Genomic DNA, 15,071 nt, shown 5'->3' with positions numbered 1-15,071 from the left:
TCCGAGAAGAACGACGAGACAGGCCTTCCCCGCCGCCAGGACCACAGCCACCTCCCAAGCCAGCCTCTGAGCAAGCAGCACCGTCAGCTGGTGGCAGATCATACCCGTTCCGTGGCTGTTGAGTAGTTTTCGATTCTGGTTGATTTTTCTCTCTTTGCTCTTGGCCTGTCTCCCCTCCCCTCCAGACCCCAGCTCCAGACTCCGGCTCCCCACACTCTCCTACCTCTTCCCACAGAAAGTTCCCGGCTTGTGGCCCTTTGGATGGTGGAGCCGAGATGAACCCCAGCGCCCCCAGCTCCCCTATGGCCTCGCTCTATGTGGGGGATCTGCACCCCGATGTGACCAAGGTGATGCTCTACGAGAAGTTCAGCCCAGCTGGGCCCATCCTCTCCATCCAGGTCTGCAGGGACATGATCACCCACCGCTCCCTGGGCTACGACTATGTCAACTTCCAGCAACCAGCAGATGCTGAACAGGCATTAGATACAATGAATTTTGATGTCCTTAAGGGCAAGCCAGTGCATATCATGTGTTGTCAACGTGATCCATCACTACGTAAAAGTGGTGTGGGCAATATATTCATCAAAAATTTGGATAAATCCATTGATAATAAAGCATTGTATGATACATTTTCTGCTTTTGGAAACATCCTTTCTGGTTAGGTGGTGTGTGATGAAAATGGGTCAAAGGGCTATGGATTTGTACACTTTGAGACACAAGAAGCTGCTGAAAGAGCTATTGAAAAAATGAATGGAATGATTCTTAATGATCGAAAAGTCTTTGTTAGTCAATTTAAATCCCGTAAAGAGAGAGAAGCGGAACTTGGAGCTAGAGCAAAAGAGTTCACCAAAGTTTACACCAAAAATTTTGGTGAAGACATGGATGATGAAAGACTTAAGAAGCTCTTTGGCAAGTTTGGACCTGCCTTAAGTGTAAAAGTAATGGCTGATGAAAGTGGAAAATCCAAAGGTTTTGGCTTTGTGAGCTTTGAAAGACATGAAGATGCACAAAAAGCTGTAGATGAGATGAATGGAAAAGAACTGAATGGAAAACAGATTTATGTTGGCCAAGTTCAGAAAAAAGAGGAAAGACAGATAGAACTCAAGCGCAAATTTGAACAAATGAAGCAGGATAGGATCACCAGATACCAGGGTGTTAACCTGTATGTGAAAAATCTGGATGATGGTATTGATGATGAACATCTGCGAAAGGGGTTCTCACCATTTGGTACAATCACTAGTGCAAAGGTGATGATGGAAGGTGGCCGCAGCAAAAGGTTTGGGTTTGTATGTTTCTCTTTGCCAGAGGAAGCCACCAAAGTAGTCACAGAAATGAATGGCAGGATTGTTGCCACTAAGCCATTGTATGTAGCTTTAGCCCAGCACAAAGAGGATCAGCAGGCACACCTCACAAACCAGTATATGCAGAGAATGGCAAGTGTCAGAGCTGTGCCCAACCCTGTGATCAACCCCTATCAGCCTCCTTCAGGTTACTTCATGGTAGCTATTCCTCAGACTCAGAACTGTGCTGCATATCATCCTGCTAGCCAAATTACTCAACTCAGACCAAGTCCTCACTGGACTGCTCAGGGTGCCAGACCTCATCCATTCCAGAACATGCCTGGTGCTATCCGCCCAGCAGCAACTAGGCCACCATTTAGTACAAAGAGACCAGCTTCTTCACAGGTTCCAGGAGTCATGTCAACACAGCATGTTGCAAATACATCAACTCAGACAATGGGTCCACGTCCTACAGCAGCTGCTGCTGCAGCTACTCCTGCTGTCGGCACAGTTCCACAGTATAAGTATGCTGCAGGTGTTCGAAATCCTCAACAGCATCTTAATGCACAACCACAGGTTACCATGCAGCAGCCTGCTGTTCATGTGCAAGGTCAGGAACCTTTAACTGCTTCTATGTTGGCATCCACCCCTCCTCAAGAGCAAAAGCAGATGTTGGCTGAAAGGCTGTTTCCACTCATTCAGGCCATGCATCGTACCCTGGCTGGGAAAATCACTGGCAGGTTACTAGAAATTGACAACTCTGAGCTTCTTCATATGCTTGAGTCTCCTGAGTCTCTTTGCTCTAAGGTTGATGAAGCTGTAGCCATACTGCAAGCTCACCAAGCTAAAGAAGCTGCCCAGAAAGCAGTTAATAGTGCCACTGGTGTTCCAACTGTTTAGAAGAAAAGATCAGGGACCACGAAATGGAACCTCTGCTTCACCGAAGAAAAATATCTAAACATCAAAAAACTTAAATATTGTGAAAAAACATTGCAAAATATAAAATAAATGAAAAAAAGAAAGGAAACTTTGAACCTGATGTACTGAGCAAATGCCAGGTCTAGCAAACTTAATGCTAGTCCTAGATTACTTATTGATTTAAAAACAAAAAACAAGAAAAAAAAAACAAAAAAACCCCTAAAACAGTATAACACATAAAAACAAATTAATGTTTTATAGACCCGGGGGGGAAAGAATTTTCAGCACAGCACAAAAATTTAAAACATTCCTTTCTTTAATTTTGTTATTCTTTACTGTGGAAAAGCTCAGAATATCACCACTGTTTTAGATAACAGAATTGATAACTGAGCAAGGAAACATAATTTGGATTATAAAATTCTTGCTTTAATAAAAATTCCTTTAAGAGTGAAAAAAAAAAAAAAAAGAACTGTGGGACAGAGCCCCCTGTGCTCCAGAAGCAGAGATCTACTTTAAAAGCCAGGAAAGCAAAGCAGAAAAGAAAAGACCATAGAATCTTTCTGTGGGAACAAGGACTAAAACACAAACACCAAAGAGTTCAGCATTGAGATGGTACTTCCATCTGAAACTTGAGAAGGGAATATGAACTGGTCTGAAGCATGGAGAGCCTTCTTGGAAGAGTTCAGGAAGTATGTGGAAAGACAAATTAGAGAAATAGAAGAAAAAATGATCAATGACTTTAAAAATATGAAAAAAGATATCACAGAAGAATTTAAAAGGACAATTGGACAAATGGAAAAGGAAGTACAAAACCTAACTGGAGAAAATAACTCCTTAAAAGGAACAATTGGACAGGTGGAAAAGGGAATGTAAAAGTTAACTGAAGAAAACAGTTTGATAAAAATTAGAATTAGACAAGTAGAAGCTAATGAATCTATGAAACATCAAGAATCAGTCAAACAATCTAAAGCATGAAAAAACAGAAGAAAATGTAAAATATCTAATAGGAAAAATAACTGACCTGGAAAATAGATTCAGGAGAGAAAATCTAAAGATTATTTGTCTACAGAAAGCCATGATGAAGAAAAGAGCCTGGACAATATCATCCAAGAAATCATCAAGGAAAATTGCCCAGAAGTAGTCGATCCAGAAGGCAAAATATAAAAAAATCCATTGTTCACCTCCTGAAAGAGACCCCAAACTAAAAACACCAGGGAATATAGTTGCCAAATTCCAGAACTATCAAGTGAAGGAGAAAATACTGCAGGCAGCCAGAAAGAAACAATTCAAGTATTGAGGAGCTATAGTCAGGATCACACAGGACCTTGCAGCTTCTACATTAAAAAATAGAAGGAATTGGAATATGATATTCTATAAGGCAAAGGAACTGGGACTACAATCAAGGATAAATTACCCAGCAAAGTTGGGTATAATATTTCAGGTAAGAAGATGGATATTCAATCAAATAAGGGATTTCCTGACCTTTCTAATGAAAAGGCCAGAACTCAATAGAAAATTCGATCTTCAAATGCAGGTCTCAAGAGAGGCATAAAAAAGTAAACAGGGGGGAAATAAACTTGTTACTCAATATGGGCAAACTGTTTACATCCCTATAAGGGAAGATGATCCTTGTTAATCTTGAAAATTGTATATTTATTAGGATATATAAAAGGGATACACAAAGATAGAGGGAGCAGTATAAAGTAAATGATGTCATGGTAAAAATGTGATTTAAGAGTGTGAAGGGATTGTAATCAGAAATGTTAAAAGGAGGAATCAGAAAAAGGTAAATCATATCACAAGAAGAGGTACAAAAATATATTATAGTAGAGGGAAAGAGGGGAGGGAGATAAGCATTGTTTGAGAGTTACTGTCATCTGATTGGGTTCAAGGAAGGAATAAAACCTCAGTTAAGTATAGAAATACAAGTAGTTTTATAGGCAGTAGGAGGGGAAGGGGGAAAGAAAAGGGATGGCAGGTTAAAGGGGAGGGAAGAAGTAGTAAGGGAAATGGAGATTAAAAGGGAAGGGGCTGAAAGAAGGGAGGAAAGACTGAGAGAGGTGGTGGTCAACAATTAACTCTATTGTGGAGGGGAAGGGAGAAGGGAGAACTAAAAGCATAAACAAGAGGAAAGACAGATAGTAATCATAACTATGAATGTGAATGGGATGAACTCTCCCACAAAATGTATACAGATAGCAGAATGGATTGAAAACCATAATCCAACAATATGTTGTTTACAAGAAACACATTTGAAATGGGGGAATATACACAGGGTAAAGGTAAAAGGATGGAGCAGAATATATTCTGCTTCATCTGATGTAAAAAAAGCAGGAATAGCAATCCTAATCTCAGACAAAGCAAAAGTAGAAAAAGATCTAATCAAAAGAGATAAGGAAGGAAAATATATCGTGCTAAAAGGCACCATAGACAATGAAGCAATTTCATTTCTAAACATATATGCTCCAAGTGGAATAGCATTCAAATTCTTAGAGGAGAAGTTAAGGGAGTTGCAGGAAGAAATAGACAGGAAAACTATCCTATTAGGGGCCTCAACCTCCCCCTCTCTTAACTTGATAATCTAACCTCAGAATAAAGAAGAAAGAAATTAAGGAGGTGAATAAAACTCTGGATAACTTAGATAGGATAGACCTCTGGAGAAAATTGAATGGGGATAGAAAAGAATGTACCTTTTTCTCAGCAGTACGTGGCACATATATAAAAACCGATCATGTACTAAGCCATAAAAACCTCACAATCTAGTACAGAAAGGCAGAGATAGTCCATGCATCCTTCTCAGATCATAATGCAATAAAAATTATATGTAATCAAAGGCCATGGAAATATAAATCAAAAATTAATTGGAAACTAAACAATCTAATCCTAAAGAATGAGTTAAACAACAAATTATAAAAATAATCAACAACTTCATTCAAGAGAATAACTGTAATGCAACAACCTACTAAATCTGCAAAAACAGTTCATAGGGGAAGTTTTATATCTTTGAATGCCAATATGAAGAAAATAGAGAAAGAGGAGATCAATGAATTGGGCATGCAGCTGAAAAATCTAGAAAAAAGAACAAATTGAAAATCCCCAAGTAAATACCAAATTAGAAATACTGAAAACAAAAGGAGAGATTAATAAAATTGAAATTAAGAAAGCCATTGAACTAATAAATAAAACTAAGAGTTGATAAAAAAAACCAATAAAAATGATAAACCTTTGTTCAATTTGATTAAAAAAAAAGAAAGAAGAAAACCAAATTACCAATATCAAAAATGAAAAGGGTGAACTAACCTCCAATGAGGAGGAAATTAAAACAATAATTAGAAATTACTTTGCCCAACTGTATGCACATAAATTAGACAATCTAAATGAGATGGATGATTATTTAAAAAAATATAAATTGCCCAGATTAACAGAAGAGGAAGTTGAGTACTTAAATAATTCCATCTCAGAAAAGGAAATTGAACAAGCCATCAATGAATTCCCTAGAAAAAAAACTCCAGGGCCAGATGGATTTACAAATGAATTCTATCAAACATTTAAAGAACAGTTAATTCCAATACTATATAGACTATTGGGAAAAGTTGCAGCAGGAGTCCTACCAAATTCTTTTCATGATACAAATAAGTCTCTGATGCCTAAACCAGGAAAAGGCAAAACAGAGAAAGAAAATTAAAGACCAGTTTCTCTAATGAATATAGATGCAAAAATTTTAAATAAGATATTAGCAAAAAGAATACAGCAACTATTAACGAGAATAATACATTGTGATTAGGTAGAATTTATACCAGGAAGGGAGGGTTGGTTCAATAATAGAAAAACTATTAGCATTATTGATCATATCAACAACAAAACCAACAAAAACCACATGATTATCTCAACAGATGCAGAAAAAGCTTTTGACAAAATACAACATCCATTTCTATTGAAAACACTGGAAAGCATAGGAATAAATGGAACTTTCCATAAAATAATAAGCAGTATCTACCTGAAACCATCAGCAAGCATTATGTGCAATGGGGACAAGCTAGATGCTGTAAGGGGTCTGGAACTCTCGGATTATTAGGGTCATGATGCCCTCAGGAGAAATCTCTTTGAGACACCATGTCCTTGCATGATTTACATGATGGACCACCCCTACGCAATTACCGACCTTCACAATTATCTTGAGCAAGAATAATGACAGCCAAGCACATAAGCATAGCAGACAGTATTTACAAACTTCTTGCTTGAATGGAAGTAGAATGGAAGTAGAATGCCTATATATGTACTCTGATCTAGCTGAGAATAAACAGAGTGCATATCATCCTTGCTCCTGCCTCATTCATTCGCACCCAGAAGAAAGATCTCATGCATGCAGGCATGAGATCTTTGGGAACTTAACAAGATGCATTTCCAATAAGATCAGGGGTGAAACAAGGATGCCCATTATCACCACTGTTATTCAATATATGAATATTAGCTTTAGGAATGCTAGCTGTAGCAATAAGAGAAGAAAAAGAAATTGAAGGAAATAAAATAGGCAAAGAAGAAACTAAGTTATAACTCTTTGCAGATGATATACTTAGAGAATCCCAGAGAATCAAGTAAAAAACTGCTTGAAATAATAACAGTTTTGGCAAAGTTTCAGGTTACAAAATAAGCCCATATAAATCATCTGCATTTCTATATATCACCAACAAAGCCCAACAGCAAGAGACAGAAAGAGAAATCTCATTTAAAGCTACAGAAGACACTATAAAATATCTGGGAGTCTACCTGCCAAAATAAACCCTAGGACTATATGAACACAATTACAAAACACTTTTGTCACAAATAAAGTCAGATCTAAGTAAGTGGAAAAACATCAGTTTCTCATGGGTAGACCAAGTTAATATAATAAAAATGACAATTCTACCTAAATTAATTTACTTATTCAGTGCCATTAAATTCAGTAGCAATTAAACTACCAGGTAATTATTTTCTAGAGCTAGAAAAAAATAATAGCAAAATTCATCTGGAAGAACAAAAGTTCTAGAATATCAAGGGAACAAATAAAAAGAAATGCTTGGGAAGGTGGCCTAGCACTACCAGATCTCAAATTGTATTATAAAGCAGCAATCATTAAAATCACTTGCTATTGGCTAAGAAACAGAAGGGTAAATCAGTGGAATAGATATGTACTCAAGACACAGTAGTTAATGAATATAGCAGTCTACTGTTTGATAAATCCAAGGACCCCAGCTTCTGGGATAAGAGCTCACTGTTTGACAAAAATTGCTGGGAAAACTAGATAACAGTGTGGCAGAAACTGGGCATAGACTAATGCCTGATACCATTTACAAGAGTAAAGTACAAATGGGTACATGATCTAGGTATAAAGATTGATACTGTAAACAAATTAGGCAAGCAAGGAATAGCATATATGTCAGATTTATAGAGAATGGAGAAATTTATGACCAAACAAGAGACAGAGAACATTATGAAGTGCAAAATGGATAATTTTGATTACATTAAATTGAAAAGTTTTTGCACAAACAAACCCAATGCAACCAAGATTAGGAGGGAAGCAGAAAACCGGCAAAGAATTTTTGCAACTAGTGTCTGTGATAAAGGCCTCATTTCCAAAATATATAGAACTGAATCAAATGTACAAGAATTCAAGTCATTCTCCAATTGATAAATGGTCAAAGGATATGAACAGGCAGTTTTTCAGAGGAAGAAATTAAAGCTATCCATAGTCATATGAAAAAATGCTCTAACTCACTATTGTTTAGAGAGATGCAAATCAAAACAACTCTGAGGTACCACAATACACCTATCAGATTGGCTGACATGACAAAACAGGAAGATGATAAATGCTGGAGAAGATGTGGGAGAGTTGGAACACTAATTCATTGTTGGTGGAGCTGTGAGCTGATCCAACTATTCTGGAGAGCAATTTGGAACTATGCCCAAAGGGCTACAAAAATGTGCATACCCTTTGACCCAGCAATATTGTTTCTGGGACTCTATCCCAAAGAGATCATAGAAAGGGGAAAGGGTCTCACATGTACAAAAATATTTATAGCAGCTCTCTTTATGGTGGCCAAAAAACTGAAAATCAAGAGGATGCCCATCAATTGGGGAATGGCTGAACAAGTGGTGGTATATGAATGTAATGGAATACTATTGTGCTACGAGAAACGATGAACAGGAAGACTTCAGAGAAGCCTAGAAAGACTTATTATGAACTGATGCTGAGTGAAAGGAGCAGAATCAGGAGAACTTTGTACACAGTAACAACTACAGTGTGTGAGGAACTTTTCTGGTAGACTTAGTACTTCACTGAAATGCATGGACTTAAAAAATTTCCAATGGGGAGGGAGGAGCCAAGATGGTGGAGTAGAAAGATACACATATGCTAACTCCAAACCCACAGCCCATAAAATATCTGTAAAGAAGAACTCCCAACAAATTCTGGAGCAGCAGAAGCCACAGAACAATGGAGTGGAGGAGATTTCTGTTCCAAAGAGCCCTGAAAAACCAACACAAAAGGTATGTCGTGCCCCGGACCCAGCGCACAGCCCAGTCCTGTCTCGGCTGTGCGGAACCAAGAGAAGCATATCTGAGCAGGCTTCAGGGACAGAATCTCCAGAGGCCCTGCAGGTCCCTCCACTCACAGGCAGCAAAGGTCAGTGAGAGAGTCTCTTTGGCTGGCCGAGAGGGGAGCAGGGTGTCTCCATAACTCAGGCCCCTTTGGGAGGCAGCAGCAGAGGCAGCAGCAGACAAGGGCTCCCAAAGCAGGCAGGAGCCGGGATCTATTGTGTTGAAGGTCTCAGCATAAACCCCCTGAGGGAACTGAGCCCTGTGTGCTGGCCCTGCCCCCACCTGAGCACCTGCTTAATCTCACACTGAATAGCAGCCCTGCCCCCGCCAAAAGCCCTGAGGCTGGGAAGCTGCATTTGAATCTCAGACCCCAAGCACTGGCTGGGCAGAGGGTGGTGGGTATGGAGAGGACACTCAGAAGTCAAGTAACTGGCTGGGAAAATGCCCAGAAAAGGGAAAAAAAATAAGACCATAGAAGGTTACTTTCTTGGTGAACAGATATCTCTTCCTATCCTCTTGGATGAGGAAAAACAATGCTTACCATCAGGGAAAGATATAGAAATCAAGGCTTCTGTATCCCAATCATCCAAAATAAATATTCAATGGGCTCAGGCCATGGAAGACCTCAAAAAGGGTTTTGAAAATCAAATTAGAGAGGTGGAGGAAAAACTGGGAAGAGAAATGAGAGAGATGCAAGAAAAGCATGAAAAGCAGGTCAACACCTTGCTAAAGGAGACCCAAAAAATGCTGAAAAAAATAACACCTTGAAAAATAGGCTAACTCAATTGGCAAAAGAGGTTCAAAAAGCCAATGAGGAGAAGAATGCTTTCAAAAGCAGAATTAGCCAAATGGAAAAGGAGGTTCAAAAACTCACTGAAGAAAACAGTTCTTTAAAAATTAGAATCGAACAGTTGGAGGCTAATGACTTTATGAGAAACCAAGAAAAAACAAAACCAAAAGAATGAAAAAATGAAAGATAATGTGAAATATCTCATTGGAAAAACAACTGACCTGGAAAATAGATCCAGGAGAGACAATTTAAAAATTATGGGCCTACCTGAAAGCCATGATCAAAAAAAGAGCCTAGACATCATCTTTCATGAAATTATCAAAGAAAACTGCTCTGAGATTCTAGAACCAGAGGGCAAAATAAGTATTCAAGGAATCCACAGATCACTGCCTGAAAGAGATCCAAAAAGGGAAACTCCTAGGAACATTGTGGCCAAATTCCAGAATTCCCAGGTCAAGGAGAAAATATTGCAAGCAGCTAGAAAGAAACAATTCAAGTATTGTGGAAATACAATCAGGATAACACAAGATCTAGCAGCTTCTACATTAAGGGATGGAAGGGAATGGAATAGGATATTCCAGAAGTCAAAGGAACTAGGACTAAAACCAAGAATGGCCTACCCAGCAAAACTAAGTATAATACTTCAGGGGAAAAAATGGTCTTTCAATGAAATAGAGGACTTTCAAGCATTCTTGATGAAAAGACCAGAGCTGAAAAGAAAATTTGACCTTCAAACACAAGAATCAAGAGAAGCATGAAAAGGTAAATAGCAAAGAGAAGTCATAAGGGACTTTACTAATGTTGAACTGTTTACATTCTTACATGGAAAGACAATATCTCTAATTCTTGAAACTTTTCAGTATCTGGGTACTGGGTGGGATTACACACACACACATGTACACACACAGAGAGACAGAGAGCACAGAGTAAATGGAATAGGATGGGATCATATCTTTTAACAATGAAATTAAGGGGTGAGAGAGAAATATATTGGGAGGAGAAAGGGAGAAATGGAATGGGGAAAATTATCTCTCATAAAAGAGGCAGGCAAAAGACTTTTTAGTGGAGAGAAAAAGAGGGGAGGTGAGAGAAAAACATGGTTTACTCTCATCACATTCCACTAAAAGAAGGAATAAAATGCACACTCATTTTGGTATGAAAACCTATCTTACAATACAGGAAAGTGGGGGAGAAGGGAATAAGCAGGGTGGGGGAGATGATGGAAGGGAGGGCAATGGGAGGAGGGAGCAATTTGAAGTCAACACTCTTGGGGAGGGACAGGATCAAAAGAGAGAATAGAAGCAATGGGGGGCAGGATAGGATGGAGGGAATTATAGTTAGTCTTATACAACACACCTATTATGGAAGTCATTTGCAAAACTACACAGATATGGCCTATATTGCTTGCCTTCCCAAAGGGAATGGATGAGGAGGGAGGGATGAAGACAAGTTGGAACTCAAAGTTTTAGGAACAACTGTTGATTACTGTTCTTGCTACTAGGAAATAAGAAATACAGGTAAAGGGGTATAGAAAGTTATCTGGCCCTAGAGGACAAAAGAGAAGATGGGGACAAGGGAAGGGAGGGATGATAGAAGAGAGGGCAGATTGGTGATAGGGGAAATCACAATGCTCGGTGTTTTGGGGTGGGGGGAGGGGACAAATGGGGAGAAAATTTGGAACCCAAAATTTTGTGAAAATGAATGTTAAAAGTTAAATAAATAAATTTAAAAAAAAATTTCCAGTGGACTCGAGGCAAAATGCCTTCCACATGCAGAGAAAGAACTATGGAATTGAACACAGATAGAAACAGACCATTTTCTTTTGTATTTAAAAAAAAAAGTATATATAGCCTGTGACAAAGCAGAATGGGAGTGGGGAGGTGGTATCTCCAGCCTCTCCTGGGAATTACTGAGTTGAACCATAAACGCCAGTGACTCAGAAGAAACTTGCTACTGCAAAGAAGAAAGAAATCAAGACAGACCAATGTTCTCTGCAGGCATTTTAGAACTCAGAATGAAGCTCCTGTTCTTTTCAAGGACTGAAGAAAGTTTTTGTTGTTGTCATTTCAGTCATGTCCAACTCTTTGTGACCCCATTTAGGGTTTTCTTGGCAGACACTGCAGTGGTTTGCCATTTCATTCTCCAGCTCATTTTACAGACCAGCAAACTGAGGCAAACAAGGTTAAGTGACTTGCCCAATGACACGCAGCTAGCTATTCTTTTACATATGAAACCCAGTACATCTTGCGGGTACTCAAAGAATATCTCCAATAGACTGCAACATTTCCTCTAAAAGTTTTGCTTACTGTGGCGGGAAACAGCTCCCAGGGTTCAATGAGTATTTTTGAGACTTCACACAATGCCTCTGCCCTTTTCAAGCTTCTGGTTAGATCTGACATCTTCAAAGTCCATCAATAATTTTTTAATTATAACATCCAATCTGAACTGTTGTGCTTGGCTTTTGTGGCCCTCCACAATCACAACCCAGTTGTCAGAAACTGTAGGTAGCCAACATGTACTGGTAATTTGGGTCATCCTCGAGATTAGAGAAATAAATTGGGGTGTAGTTCAAAACTCACAATCAGAGTGAATAAACCATAGTTCAGAAGCTAGAAGAGGAGAAGCGAGTAGAAAGCAATAACTCAAGAATAAAGCAATGGTTTCAAGTGAGGGAAGCCTACATGGAATCAGTATATACATTTCCTTGTGAGTTTTAGTGAAATACTACTTTGTATAAGACTTTTCAAAGTCTTATCCGTGGACCCTGGGACAAATGAGTTAACCTCTCTGAATCTTAGTTTTTTCATCTGTATGTAACACCAGGTTCTCTCCTCCCTGCTAGATAGGTACACAGCCAAATCCTTCACAGACTTTGACTGTCTCTTCTATATAAAGAAGAGATTTAGGATGTGATCTTTTCTTCAGCTAGCCACCAACCCCTCTTCCCTATCTGTCTTCTCTCTGGGGATTTGACTAACCAAGCTCCTATTAGAAAAATTACGTAGATTATTTTAGATTAGACCAATCACTTTTTAGTCTAAGGGGAAATATGATGAACCTCAGATCCATGTAGCCTTCTCTGTTATTTTGTGGAATTTATATTAGGCAAACAATTAGTAGTACCATTGCAATAGCTCAGAGCCTCCACTTAAGAAAATTAATAATATTCTGGCTGAAGTTTTACTCTCTCCTCTAATTAATTTTTTTGACTATCAGGCCACTGGATCCAGATAGCTCAGGAGGAGAAAGTGAGGTTGGTGACCTTGCACAGCCCACCATCACTCAAATCGAAGTCAACTGCAAGTCATGCCATCATCTTGATGTCATGGTACTCTTTAAGAATGACGGACAAACGTAATTTTTTTGTCAAAATCCAATTAATTCCAGGACTCTCAACATTTGAAGCAAAATTAGGATATTGGATACAGAAATGTTTAGGTATAAGATATAAACAGAATATGTAACAGTGTCTATTATTGGACAGTTATAAAAAGATGAAGTTGGGGAAAAGGGTAGACCCTTTTGCGTGTTGTGGGGAGGGCTCCCCAGGCAGCTAGGTAGCACAGTGAATAGAGTGCCAAACTTGGAGTCAGGAAGGCTCATCTTCCTGAGTTTAAATCTGGGTCTCAGACACTAACTGTATGACTTTGTGCAAGTCACTTAATCCTGTTTACTTCAGTTTCTCATCTATAAAATGAGCTGAAGAAGGAAATGGTAAACCACTCCAGCATCTTTGCCAAGAAAACCACGAATGGGGTAACGAAGAGTCAGACATGACTGAACAACAACAAATCCAGACCTCACGCTGCTATCCAAATAAGCCTCAATGCTCTGAGCACCTCACTGCTCCATTTAAAAACCTCAATGACTCCTCATCATCTACTGGATAAGGTTTAAATTGCTTTTCCTGGCATTCATAGCCTTCTACTGCCTAGTTCTAGTCTCTTTCTATTCTTGTCTTATTCTATTCCTTTTCATATAGTCTACATTCCAACCCAGTTGACTTGGGTTTTATTGGCTAGTTTCCCTTCCCTCCCCTCCCCTCTCCTTCCCTCCCCTTTTCTTCCTTCACCTTAAACCTACTGCACTGTGAAACTCAGACACCACAGGGGAGGTTCTCTTCTGGACCCTCCTGGTTTAAGAGTGATTATCAATAGTAATTGTCACTGTTTCCTTCCCAGCCTGATATCTTTCTTTTCTTTGCTTTATTGAAGGGGCCATGCCCTGGGTATTTCTTAAATGGGCCTATTCAATAAATGGGCATTACTTCACCCTAAGTGAGTACCTGCATAGACCTTAGCCTCAAGGGGTCAAGGTCTCCCAGTGCATCCTGGGTCATCTCCAGTCATCCTGATGAATATCTGGTCACTGGATTCAGATGGCTCTGGAGGAAAAGTGAGACTGGTGGCCTGCACAGCCCTCACTCACTCAAAACAAAGTCAGGGCAAGTCATGTCATCATTTCTCTGATGGCATGGTCTTCCTCAGCAACGAAGGATGAACACAAGACATTCCAACCAAAGTGGAATACTGTTTCATGTATTTTCTACTTTGAGACTGCCCTCTCCTTTCTATATTTCTTTGTTTACACTGTTTCCAGTGCTGGGAATGAACTCCCCCTATTATCAAGCCTATCTTTTGAGGTTCTGCCTTTCTTTCGAGACCTAAGTCAAATCTTACCTTTCAGACTAACCCCTTATCCCAAGCAAAAGTGATTTCTTCTTTAATCCTTATGTTTCTCATTTTTCTTAGACCTCTCCTTTGTGTTTAAGACTTTACCTTTAACATTCCAATTACTTCTGTAATTGTGTAGAATGAAATTTCCTTGACAGAATATATTACATCTATCTTTTGTAACCATAGTACCAAATTCATGGTTTGTGTGTAAGGTGGAAAAGGAATATGGCTACAAGGATACATGGATAGGGCCATGATTCAGAGCAAAAGTGCTAAGGACCTTCTCCAGGGTTATTGAGGTTTCAAGATAATTCGCATTGTCCCAGAACAAGCATCCAGGGCATTATGGAAGGGAAGGGAAGGAAAAGGGAACAAGTATTTGTTAAGTACTTGCCATTCAGGCAATGTACAAAGTGTTTTGCAAGTATGATCTCATTTTATTTTCACAACAGCCCTGGGAGGGAGGTGTTATTATTATCCCCATTTTGCAATTGCAGAAACTGAGGCAGACACATAGTGCTGAGTTGCCAAGGATGGAAGTTAAAAATATTTATTCACAGAACTTAAATATTAAGTTCAGGTTACATCCCTTGAAGTGTTGGACAAGATGATAATGATTTATTAAAGGGTCTGACAGCTGACTTAAGGGCTATTTTGTATATCAGCTAGCAGAGGTGTGGACCTGACTTATCAAAGAGTTGAAAAGAAGTATTGATTAGCCTTAGGAAAGTTTGCTGGGTGTCCTCACAGCAGAGCAATGACATTCACTTCAAAGTAACAGTCACCCCAGCAGCAGATGGCAGCTTTAGCAGATGGCAGTGGTACCTCAGC

General features: G+C 39.1%; 1 pseudogene; it reads left to right on the top strand.

Moving 5' to 3' along the window:
• The first annotated feature begins 269 nt into the window (after positions 1-269).
• LOC140520759 (polyadenylate-binding protein 1 pseudogene) lies at positions 270-2,277 on the top strand (annotated as a pseudogene).
• The last annotated feature ends 12,794 nt before the right edge of the window (positions 2,278-15,071 follow it).

Source organism: Notamacropus eugenii, chromosome 1 (genome assembly GCF_028372415.1).
Source record: "Notamacropus eugenii isolate mMacEug1 chromosome 1, mMacEug1.pri_v2, whole genome shotgun sequence".
In the NCBI taxonomy this organism is placed as follows: Eukaryota; Metazoa; Chordata; class Mammalia; order Diprotodontia; family Macropodidae; genus Notamacropus; species Notamacropus eugenii.
This window is presented reverse-complemented; position numbering and strand designations above follow the sequence as displayed.